The 11,839-nt window shown below is 35.9% G+C and overlaps 1 pseudogene; it reads right to left on the reverse strand.

Moving 5' to 3' along the window:
* Positions 1-9,449: 9,449 nt before the first annotated feature.
* Positions 9,450-9,602, reverse strand: LOC144584437 (U1 spliceosomal RNA; annotated as a pseudogene).
* Between the last annotated feature and the right edge of the window lie 2,237 nt (positions 9,603-11,839).

Genomic DNA, 11,839 nt, shown 5'->3' on the forward strand with positions numbered 1-11,839 from the left:
TCATTTTGTGTACTCTGTCAGCATTTTGGACCCCATGGATTTGGTTGAGATTTTTTTTCCCCAGCTATTTTGAAGGAAATGAAATGGTTCCCAGAAGACTGTGTAAAGTAATAAAAGGTTGGGTGAGCAGGTATGAGGGATCTGATGTCTTTGCTGAAGGCAGACCTTAGCTTTACAATGATCCTGAAAGAGGTATGCCAGCAGAGAAAATGAACTCTCTCACTAGGGACATACGTTTTCGCTAGTCTCATGTGCGCATGTGTGGACACATTGCCAAATTCTCAAGGACCAACTGGAATTTCCTGAAGCACAACAGTTGTCCTTATAATTACAAACACAACATTTTTTCTTTTTCTTTGTTTGGACAAAACACATCAATTTCAAAAATTAATGTCATACAACTTAGAAGATGGTTCCATAGTTATGGAGATACTTTATTTACTTATTTTTAGTTTTGTGCTGCCTTTCTTCCCATATAGGGACTTAAGTAGATCACAGACAAATTCAAAAATGTGTGCAAATAAGACCACAATAAATTACATTAAAAATGAATGAAATGCATAGCATTATTTAAAATACTAGTAATATTATATAGTTTAAGCATATTTTAAAAACAAACAACAAAAAATTATGCAAAGCATTCCAAATTTGTTGTGTCCAATTTAAATCATAAAAGTCTATCTAAAAAGTAGGAATGTGCATTTGAATTTGGAAATATTAAGAAGTCAATGAATAATTCCATATTCGGATAACTCCAAATAAATTTGAAGCCAAATTTCTGGTTCTGGCTATCTATACAGTAATAATAATTTCTAATATTCTGACTCATGTTTACTCTATAGATTTGAAAGCAAAGGGTTAGATTTCTGCTAGCTAAAGGAAGATGTGAAAGTGAAATCTATTTCTCAGGTTTTCCTAAGAAATCAATTCTCTGGAGTGATTTCTTAGGGAATGAACATTAAAGACATTCTGGCACCAAGGGTAAAATGGTGAGATAACTCAATGCCCCCTGGCTGGGGTTGCCATATGTTTTCCAAGGAAGGGAGGCTGGAGTGAGAGCAAAAGCTGGAAATGATGTCTGTCTGCATCAGTGAAATTCAAAAGCAGACATAGATACCAGAAACTACTTTTCCACATTGATTCTTTCCAGTTGAAAAGTGGGTATAGCTTTTTATACAGTAAAACTCCTGAGCATTTGGTGTTAAGATATGCTCTGGTGCAAGCCTGCATTGCATCAGTTTTCTCTTTGTCTTTTTAAAAACACTTTTAAAAACCACTTCATCTCACTGCATATTGTTTACTTAATATAGTTAGGTATAAGATTTAGGATGAATAGATTCATAGAATAATATAAATCAATAGGGAAATATTCGGTTAGGTTTGTATTCCTTTGAGGGCATATCAAGTAGGGGGATAATATTTTTTTGTACATGGACAGATATATTAAGTTAATATATTTTGCACCTATGTGTGTGAATGTGTGATTTTCATTGGAAAAGTTTGTGTTTTACTCTAACAGAATCAGATACTGTTCTTCTTTGGGTAGCATCTGCAGGAAGTTTGAAATGGGGGTGTGGTAGAAGAAGTGAGCACTTAGGGAAGGCTGAAGAAGTGCTACTTGAACTCTCTGCAGCAGCTTCTTCAGAAAGGAAAGGAAGAGGGAGAGGAAAAAGACAGCCTACAACTGCTTGACGATTCCCACAAAGAAAATCTATCACACAGCTGCATTGTTCAGCACTGACACTGTGGAGGAGCAGCAGGCAGCAATACAGGGTGTGTGTATATCTCTGCCAAGGAGGGGGCAGAGAAGCCTCTGGGTCAAAGTGGGACAGATATGAGTGAACCTCAGACAGGTTCTAGTGATGTCTTTGTGCAATCCAGCCAGGGTGCTGATGCTGATGCTGGCAATGGCAACATACTTTTCTCCCAAGGGGTCAATGTGCCAGAGAAGAACCTGAATGACACCAGCATTCAGACTGACACTTTCAGCTTGGACAGCAGCAGTGCTGCTTCTTCTGTGGTTAGGAAAGAGATTTATGAAGAACACCGCACATGGCCTTCCATATCTATACCATGCAGCTCCCTCACATTCAAGGAAGGGATTGCCCTTAGCCCCCATTCCCAGCCAATCTCTTGTATGCAAAGCAACATTGTGGTTGGCGGAAATCCCCTTCAAATACATGCATATCCGATATAGGGGGAGGAGGAGACTGAGGGGACTCAGATGGGCATTATTTCAGAAGCATGTGACACTGAAATCACCCCTGCCCCTCCAGCTGCACTTTCCCCACCAGTTGCCAGAACTGGTAGTGATGACAAGTCAGCAATCCGTGCTACGAACATGCAGTCAACAACTGGAGCTCCCAAGACGTCAATAACGGGGAAGCATTTTCAACCATGGGCAACAGATGCTGACATGGCTGAGTGTATACACTCCAAGAAGATGCTCAAGTGTGGAGAGGACTTGATCCACCTCTGCAATAGTAGCATGCCACCGCACCGGGTGTTGGTGCTGGCAGATGATATCAGTCCTTCCTTATTGTGAAGAGTAAAAGTCATCAGAGGTGGAGCCACCAACCCGGGGGAGCAGGGAGGTAGATGAGGAAATATCAAGAGTTGGAAGGCAGATTCACAGGTCAAGAATAAGTTCCAGGATATGCTGGAGGAGCTCAGAGGGGTGCAAAAAAAAGGGTCTTCTGCAAATCTAAAAATGCCAGGATTACTCTTCACCTAAGGGAGATGATAGCCCTGGATGGCTAACCACTCTATTTGGTGGAGAGCACTGGTTTCATAGATTTGTGGCAGAAGTGCTTCCCATAATCACTTGCTCTCCTGAATGACCCTTAGCTGCAGGGTGATGCAGATTTCTTTTTTTTTTTAATATTTTATTTTATACAAAAAAAAATACACAAAAGAACACATACATAACAAAAATACAAAAAAATACAAGTAATAGTGCTTATTATAAACTAAATTCTAATGTGCACCCCATACCCACGGGACTCTATTTACTATAATAATTTTTTTCTTACAGATTACCTCTCCAAAATTGTATTGAGTATTCTTTAGAGGCTTTCCCCCTTCCTTTCACTAACACAAATTCCACAAATTTACCCCAAATATCATAGAAATTGTTACATCTTATTTCCCCTCTTTTTATTTTAAGTTCCATAGTCAATTTATCATTTAATGCAATGTCCCATACTTCACAATACCAGTCTTCAATTTTAATATAATTCTTGTCTTTCCAAAATCTAGCTATTAATATTCTAGCACCTGTCATAAAATTAGTGATTAATTCTTTCGAGTGATGGTCCAGATCTGTATTATCAAAAATTGACAATAAAGCAATTTTGGCATTAAAATCAATATCTTTACCAAATATATCACACATTTCCTTAAAAATCAATTCCCAAAATTTCTTAACCACTTTACATTCCCACCACATATGAAAATACGTACCAATTTCCTCATCACATTTCCAACATGCTTTGGAGTATGTTGGATTTATTATATTCAATTTTACAGGAGTCAAATACCACCTTAGACAGATTTTAAAAAAATTTTCCTTTATTCTTGTTGACATTAATCTTAACACTCTCATCCTCCACATTTTTGTCCAATCCTCTATTTTAATATCTGTTTTTAAATCGTTTTCCCAAATTAATTTTAAACCTTCTATTCCCCATTCTTTTTCCTCTTGTTCCAAAATTATGTTATATATTTTACTTACTATTCCTTTCAAAGTTGTATCTTGCATATCTTCATGTGATGACAGAAATTGTTCGTACTTAGTAAGTTCTCTACATTTACCATTAGTTTTCAACCAATCCTTTGTCCAGGTGTCTAACTGAATAAGATTATACCATGATAGTTTATTAGATTGCAGTTTAGACATAATCAACTCCTTCGATCTCATGTTACCCATCCAGTCCTTCAATCTTGCAACCCTTTTATTCTTAAATAATTCTACTAAATCCTTTAAATTTGTAGGAAAGTTTTCTGTCTCAGTCACTAGTTTTAATGGTGAAGTTAAGGGACAAAACTTCTCTTTATATTTATTCCAAATATTTAACAGGTTTCTTAAAAAGGGGTTTTTAATCTGATTTATTGAACTTCTCTTTAGTATATTAAACAAGTATCCTTCAGCATTTCCATTTATTTCTGAAGATTCCATCTCCCACCAAATTAATTTTTCTTTATTGAATATAATATCTCCAATAACTCTTAATTGATTTGCTATATAATAATTTTTAACATTGGGCATACCTAAACCTCCTTTTTTTTGAGCCTTATACCAATATCTTTTATTTATTCTAGATTTTTTGCCTTGATTACAAAATCCATTAATTAATCCCTGCCAATATTTAAAATCCTCTTCTTCTAATCGTATTGGGAGCATCCTAAATAAAAAAGTGATCTTCGGTAATATTTTCATCTTAATTAAAGCGATTCTCCCAAACCATGATAGTTTCAATTTGGCGTACTCTTGCAATTTATCTTTAATTTCATTTTTTAATTTATTAAAATTTTTCTCTTTTAATTTTTGAGTTGTTCTAATTATGTTTATACCTAAATATTTGATAAGATTACACATTTTAACGCTATATTTATTCACAAACATGTCTTGCTCCTGTATATTATAGTTAAACATCATCATTTGTGATTTTTGCCAATTAATCCTTAAACCTGTTATTTCCCCAAATTTTTCTAAATGGTTTTTAATGTTTTCCATACTCTCTAATGGATTTTTAATAGTCAGTAAGGAATCATCAGCAAACAAATTAATTTTAATCATTTCATTTTTACCTGTTCCTTTAATTAATTTATCATTTCTTATTGCGTTAGCTAATAATTCTATAATCATGCAAAACAATATTGGTGAAAGTGGGCAGCCTTGTCTAGTACCTCGGCCTAGAAAGATCTTTTCCGTTATACCATCATTAACTATTATTTCTGAAGTATTATCTAAGTATAATTGATCTATAACACCTCTAAACTTTTTACCAAATCCGCAACCTCTTATAAGAAGTTTTAGTGTTGACCATTCAACACAATCAAAGGCTTTAAATATATCCAATGATAAAATCATTGCTTTTATTTTTTCTTTTTCTATTTCATGTATAATATTTAAAACTCGTCTAGTTAAATTGTCCATTTGTCTACCCTTAATGAAACCACATTGGTCTTCTTTAATATAATTTGCTATAAATCTATTTAATCTATTTGCCAATATAGCGGTAAAAATCTTAGCATCTTGGTTTATTAAAGATATAGGTCTATAGGATCCCGGATCTGTTTGATCCTTATTGGGTTTTAGAATGAGAATCGTTAATGAATGCTTCCATGAAGCTGGTATTGTCTCTCCTTCCATTATCTTATTATAAATCATTTTTAACTTAGGTATTAAAATGGTGCTAAAGTGTTTATAATATTCTGGACCCAATCCGTCAGGACCTGGTGTTTTACCATTTTTTAATTTATTTATGACTTCAGCAATCTCTTGCTCCTTGATCTCTTCTTCTAATATTCTTTTATCATTTTCTGATAATTTAGTTTTTAAATTATCGTTTATATATTTTTCTATACATTCTTTCTTTATGTTATTTCCTTTGTATAGTTTCTGAAAAAATTCATGAAAAATCTTCAATTTTTCTTTCATTATATTACAATTTTTACCTGTTTGATCTTTAATTATCCCTATTGAATTTTTTGCTCTTTTATTTTTACACATTTTAGCTAACAATTTTGAGTTTTTGTTATTAAATTCAAAAAAATGTCTCTTTAAATACATCAAATCTCTTTGAACTTTCTCTATTTCTATATTATCTAATTCCTTTCTCTTAGCCTGAATTTCTATTAATATTCTTCTATCTCTTTCTGTAAAAAATCTATTTTCTAAGTTTTTCAAATCTTCTTCTATTTTTTTCACATGTCCCTCCTTAATTTTTTTTAATTTACACGATTCTCTTATCGTTATTCCTCTTGTGATTGCTTTCATTGTGTCCCACAACAGGCCTGGCTTAGCACCTCCTGTTTCATTTATTGTCCATAATTCTAGCCATTCCTTCTTTATCTTTTCTATTATTTCTGGATGCTGCAGAATATTATTATCAATTCTCCATCTTTTGGAGTCTTTATAATCTTTCTTTATTTCAATCTCTATTAACATCAATGCATGATCTGTTATTTTAATAGGGTTTATTTCAGTATCAACAATCTTAGAAATTAAATCCTGAGATGTAAATATATAATCTATTCTAGAGTAAGTATTGTGCACAACTGAAAAATAAGTATATCTTTTTTCATCACCTTTCATTTCTCTCCAAATATCCTTCAAATGGTTATTTTTTATCTTTTTACTTAATATTGTGTTTCTATGATAAATATCATTCCGACTGTATGCAGTTTTGTCTTTTATCTTATCCATAACCATATTGAAATCTCCTGCCATAATAACATAACCTTTCTTTACCTTTTCCATTTCTTTAAAAACCAAATCATAAAATTCACCTTGTTTATTATTAGGTGTGTACATATTTACCAAAGTATATTCTTCCAACCCCATTTTACCTTGCATTATTATAAATCTACCATTACAATCTTTTACTACCTTTTCTACTTTAAATTCGCAGTTTTTGAAAATTATAATTGCTACACCCCTAGATTTAGAAGTTCCAAAAATTTTTTCATAAATGTCGATATTGTTCATCTTTAACTCATTGACTCCTTTTTCTGATTGATGAGTCTCTTGTAGAAAGACGATATCCAGCTTGTTTTTCCTCAACAATGCTTCTATTCTTCTTCTTTTCACTGTTGATCCGAGGCCTTTAACGTTTAAAGTTGCAAGTCTTATTTTTCTACCCATATGTGTTCAAAAGTTTTCTTTCCAATAGGTCCCGTGTGTAACCTTACCTCCCACCAACAACATAAAACAGACAAAACAACGCCCCATAATTGATTTTCACCAATTTTGTGAACATATACATTCGTATCCTCTCCACCATGGTCCCATGCCATGACCACTGGCATGAGCAAAAGGTGGGGGGGAGACGCCACCATCGTCCGGCGGAACCATGACCGGAGCCTTGCCTCTGATCTTTTCATTTAAATTTTGCATTTCTACTTAATGTTTAATACTACAATAGTAACAAAATAAGAATAAGAATAAGAATACCCTTCTCCTTCCCCCCTTCCCCTTACTGGAATCCTTTAAAGAGTTTATATTTAGTTTTTAGTAATTTTAATTTTGTTACCCCTTTTACTATCTAAATTTAGTGTGTTTAGTATGATTAGAACAAGAGTAAAATAAATAAGTGGTATTATTCTATAAAGCTATTTTAAAAAACAACAAAAAAGAACCTCAAAAATTAGAAGAGGGGAAAGAGGGGAGGAGAGAAACATATATATGTATATATATATGCACACACATACATATATATAAGAAAGATTTTATTAGGAGAAAGATAAAGGAAAAAAAATAAAAAATATAAAAAATAAGATGGAATAATAAAAAAATATAAGAAAAAACTGGTCCATCTTCTTCCTTCTGGTTCAGCCTTCTAGTTCTTTGCTTGTGGTTGGAATTAACTCCTGACTTTCTCCTTCATAAATGTTCCAATCTTTCAGCAGTTGTAAACCTTGCTCGCAGGAGTGGATTTTAAACAAAATCTTGTCTTTCCAGATTTTCAAAAAAATTGGGTAGCCCCATTGATATCTGATGTTATTTTTCCTCAGAATTGCTGTAACTGGCTGCATAGATCCTCGCCATTTCACAGTCTCTTTACAAAAATCCTGGAAAATCTGAATTTTTCTGTCCCTATAAACCAGCTGGTCTTGTTTTTGTCTGATTGCTTTTAAAAATTGTTCTTTCTTTGTATGATTCAAAAACTTCACAACCACTGGTCTAATACCGAAACTACTTGGATTTCCCAGGAAATATGCCTTTTCTATATCTGTTTCAATCAGATGCTGCGTGTCCATTATAGAGTTTATCCAAGCCATTATCTCCTTTCTGAGATCTCGGCCCTGTTGCACTTGGAAGTTCATTATTTTAATATTAGACCTTCTGAGGTTATCATCCATAAATATAAGCTTTTTATTGGTATCAGAAATTTGCTGAGCCATGGACACAATTTCTTCTTTATTTCCTTGAACTGTATCACCAAGGTCCCTAATTTTGCTCTTCATGTCCTTTAACTCCTGTGACACCCCTGAAATTTGATCTTGAAGCTTAGTGATGCTTCTTTCGATGGACTTAGATCTTTGCTCTGTTTTGTCAAAGCCTTCAGACATTTTACAAGACAGATCTTTTATAAGCCTTGTAACCTCGTCCATCCTATCGTCTTCAGTTGGTTGTGTCGTCAATCTTTCCAAACTGCGATCTGAGGGGGTTTTGGCAGTTTTATCCCTCCTCCTTGACATAGAGAGTTCTAATTAAAAATAATTATTGTTGTTTCAAGCTTTTCGTTAGGAGCAGGGCAGCTGGAAAACGCCAGTAGCTAATCGGCCATGAAAGTGAAAGTAGTTTTTAACTTTAAAAAAACATAGTCCTTAAGGCTTTTAATCAGCGATATGCCTTCCTTATCCTTCTCTCCAAGGATTTATGATAAAAAAAAACATTCTTCTAAAGAAAGAAATGCATTTTAATAGCTTTTTACCTTGCTAGGCGATACGGAGGGTTCGCTCCTAGCTGGTCATCCCCCCGAGCGGAAGTGACGTCTCCGGGTGATGCAGATTTCTATTCAGGTATCGGGCAACTGGTATAGCAGCACTTGGCCAGGGCACAGGTGGCAAATTTTGCAAGTGGCATCTGTAGCCACCATGGCGCAAAAACATGCACCCCTCTGCTAAAAAGGAAGGCACCAACCTGGCCTCTAAGGGAGGAATCTCATGAAACCTTGAAGTGGGTAATATTCCCAACATTAAAACAAAACAAGACAAGACAAAAAGTACAGGGTGGAGTAAAGACCCAATGATCAGTTTGGGGCAGAACAAGATGACGATGGATCCTTCCTATCCTGTTTGGCATTTTCAAAAAATTAAAAATGAAATAAAAAAAAGAAAGAAAAGAAGAAGAAAAGAAAGAGGAAAAGAGAAGTAATGCATTAAGAGTAGACTGAGTTGCTGGCACTATATACCGTATTTTTTGCTCCATAAGACACACTTTTTCTCTTCAAAAAGGTGGGAGGGAAAGTACATGCGTCTTATGGAGTGAATGCAGTAACCCAGGGCTCAGCCACCACCACCCAAAAGCCTCCCACTGCCATGCTGGGAGGTCTCTGAACTGGCAGCAGAGACTGCTTGCTGTTTAGACCTCACCATTCTGCACTGCTAGCTTTCCAGGACCTGCTTCCTGCAGCCCACCTGGAAAACCAGCAAGGCAAATAGGTCTATGGCAGCAAACAGTGAAAATAGCCAAGGACCAAAGAATAGTTCTAGAAACACCAGGGGAAACCATAAACACAATCTCCCACTTAGGCAGTTGATTTTCCCATGTTTGGGGAAATCACAGGAATCAGCTCATCTGAAGTGCAATAGATGAGCCTTACTCTGGGAAAACCACTTTTACAACAATGGTATCTCCCCTGCCAGGTCTGAGTTTGAATGGCCTCTAAGCCTCCTGGCCCTTTGTGTGCCCTACCCTCCAGGCATGGTGACCCCCGGCTGCACCTCCTGATTAGAACAGGGCTGCATAGCCCCAATCCCAAAAGAGGCCAGGAGAGCTCTTCAGTGTTTTGGGGTGCCCTGCAGGACCCCCATCAGGGGCTGGATGTTCCTCCCACAATCCTTCAGTGCACAGATATTAGCATATCTGCCTGCTTGCATCACCCAATTGGCTATTGGAGAAGCAAAGCAGGAAGGAGGAGTCTCTTTCCCTTCACCTTCTGCAGAGAAGTTAAACCATGTGACCAACCAGACATGTGGAGAACCAGAGAGAGAGAGAGAGAGAGAGGACAGAAACAAAAGCTTCTAAAATTGCCAGTAAGTTTAATATTTTTTTATTTATTTTATTTATTTTATAGGCCTGAGAATGGCGAGGGGAAGATAAAATTACTACTGAGAGCCTGCTGGATGGGGAAGAGGTGGCTAGATATAGCTATCTGTAGTTCAGAGCTTGGTAGTAAGCTGCATCACTTCCCCACAAATTAAGCCTAAATAGAAGTAATTTTGCAGATATTTAAAACATTAAGGGACCTGGGGGGGAGGCTAATGTGTATTGTTAGCCAAATTTCATTCTGAAGCACAGAATGATTAAAAAGGCACTGAGCACATGCAGAATAAAGTTCAAAAGGGAAACTAAAAGGGACCTAACACTCCTTTCCTTAATATATTACCACTAGGGCTACAGGTTTTATTTGGTGTATTAGCTTGCCACAGTTTTTATGGACTCATCAGGAGTAAGGCAATTTGAATTGCAGAGGGAAGATCTGAATCACAGATCTGAATATGTCCAAGTAAAGCTTTGAAATCTTGAAAATTGGTTTAAGAACCCAACATTTCATAAATAGCATTTCACACGTACACACACACAACTGGAAACAGAAATTTTAGTACTATTTTTGTGTTAATAAAAGCTGCATGGTGTCACTCCCCCTGTTTTTATTGGTTTTTCTTAATCATTGTTGTTCTACAATATTGCTGGTAGATTTTATCTTTTTATTGTGATTCCCAGCTACTGTATTTTATCCTATTGTAGTCTCTAAAACTGGACAACCATCTGTCAGATCTGCTCTGATTTGGATTCCTGCATTGAACCAGGGGTTGGAATTGATGGCCTTACAGTATAGGCCTCTTCCAACTCCATTATTCTATGATTCTGTGCTGCTTTGAGATTATATTTGTAAAAGCAAGCAGGCAGTATATGTCGTGATGTATAAGGGGCACATTTTTCTTGCAGAGTATGGGAACTCATTCTACCAGTGCAAGGATGATAAAGCAGAAAAGGCTAGCATATAACATTCCTTTTAAACTAGAGGTAGTAAAATATGCTAAGGAGTATGGAAACAGTGAACAGTGCAGAGACATTTTGGGCCTCCTCATCTGAAAAAATGATTAAAGAGTGGAGGAAACAGGAGGATCAGCTGCAAAAAGCTGATAAAAGTAAGCACACTTTCTGTGGACATGCTGCATGCTGCAAAGTAAAGAACTGAATGATGGAGAGAGAAAACTTTATTGCTGTAAAGAAGGAAGGGAGGAAGGGAGGGAGTGGAAGTGAGGCATGCTTTGCTGTTTGCTTACACCTGTGCTGGTGGTGATTTCTTCATCATAGCTCTTATTGACTACCCAGCAACAATCTGTTTATTCATCTCTTTCAGTGCAATAACAATTCATTATAAGTGTTAAAACTTGAGATGGTAATTCCCACTCATTGTGTGTCATCTTGGTGTAGAAGTCTGCTTCATGATTCTCCACTTCTGGTACATGTATGACTTGTGAAATGACATGCTTGAGAATACACCAGTCCCAAAACTGTACTGTTAGTAGCAAGAAAGACATGGATTTTGTTCCTCCTTGGTGGTTGATATAAAGCATTGTAGTGTTGTTGTCTGTGGCTATTGGAATAACTTTGCCAACTACAAATTGTTCAAAAGCTCTCACTGTGTTGTACACTGCAAGAAGTTTGAGGTAATTGATGTGACAACATCTGTCTATTGCTACTGCCTTATGAATTTGCCAGAATATTTTTTCCCTGTTTTCCTCTCCTAAAAATGAGGTGCGTCTTACGGAGAGGTGCGTCTTATGGAGCGAAAAATACGGTATATAAAAAGGTGAGTGACAGCTGAACCCTTCAAGAAAGCCCAAGGTCAAAAACCCAACTATTGAGGCACCAGAAAGG

The sequence above is a fragment of the Pogona vitticeps genome, chromosome 10 (genome assembly GCF_051106095.1).
Source record: "Pogona vitticeps strain Pit_001003342236 chromosome 10, PviZW2.1, whole genome shotgun sequence".
In the NCBI taxonomy this organism is placed as follows: domain Eukaryota; kingdom Metazoa; phylum Chordata; class Lepidosauria; order Squamata; family Agamidae; genus Pogona; species Pogona vitticeps.